Here is a 1,235-nt window from a genome sequence, read left to right on the forward strand (position 1 = left end):
GAGAGAGAGAAAGAGAAAGAGAGAGAAACAGAAACTGAAACAGACGGACAAACAGGCGGACAATCAATGGAACAAACAGAAAAGACGAAAAGTTGACAAATTGTAACCAGCAAGTTTTACTGCACCACATCCCTCTATACAGCGGCGTAGACACATAAATCAGAGCGCAAGTCGGACTTCCCTTTGCCAGCACAGACCAATCTAAGCCCGGAGTACAGGAGAGTTCTCCCCCGTGTCTAATTCGGGCGGATCCTCTTCTGGTCAAGATTAGTTCCGGCCATCCGTCTTGTTCACACAACCCCACGTGATTCGGTCCACGAGTATGTGGAACGGAATTCTTTATCAGCCTCGCTGTAATGTAAGTGTCATCTAAATCCTGTGCTGCAGACAGATTTGTTCGGTTTCCAGTTGAAGTTCATCAAACAAGTATTATGTCGTCGGTGTAACAGATGCTGGGCATGCCTCCATGTTTACTGTGTTGCTCCTCTAAGCGGTGGGGAATGTCGTCAGAGTTTGACATACTATTGGTAGAACCGGCCTTTGAGATGTTGTGGTCGGCAGGCTCTTCCCCGTCACATGTTGTTGTTGTTGTTTTCAAATCCCTTTAGCTGAGAGCATTTCGCTCTTGGCAGGGCAATGCCTCCCTCAAGTAACCACGACATGTCCTTGTCATCTGGTCAACGCCAGAGTAGAGCAGGCTTTGTAAGTCTGTAGGTGTGTGTAGGAGCTTGCGTCGAAGAACTGCCAGGTTTGGGTAGTGAAGGAGAAGATGTTCAACGGTCTCCTCGTGGTAGTCACAGTGTCTGCAATGGGGTTCCCACATGGTGTTGATTCTGTTTATGTGCTTGTTGGTGTGTTTCCCCGTCACATAATATAAAAGATGAAAGGAGCCTGAACGAATTGTGTCTTTTATATTATGTGAAGGGAAAGACCCGAGTTCGATTTCTCTGTCCCGTGTTGGTAGAAGTTTTGTCGGATGTCTCGATCTTTCTGCTTGATTGTTGTATCCCTTTCAGCGTGGGATGGCCCTGACAGGCAAAGATCTGAGTTATGTCTGTGGGAGCGTAGAAAAACCTTCATTTTAAGCGTTTTTTACACTGCAGTGTTGTTTTATATCTTCCCTCTTTGCGTTAACAAAACCGGCGTCTGTGGTATAGTGTTTGGGGATCTTGCATGCAGAAAATATTCTCTCGATTTCTGGGCCGGGAGGCTTTTTATGGAGTAACCTCGTCTGT

This window comes from Aplysia californica, unplaced genomic scaffold, assembly GCF_000002075.1.
Source record: "Aplysia californica isolate F4 #8 unplaced genomic scaffold, AplCal3.0 scaffold01200, whole genome shotgun sequence".
NCBI lineage: Eukaryota > Metazoa > Mollusca > Gastropoda > Aplysiida > Aplysiidae > Aplysia > Aplysia californica.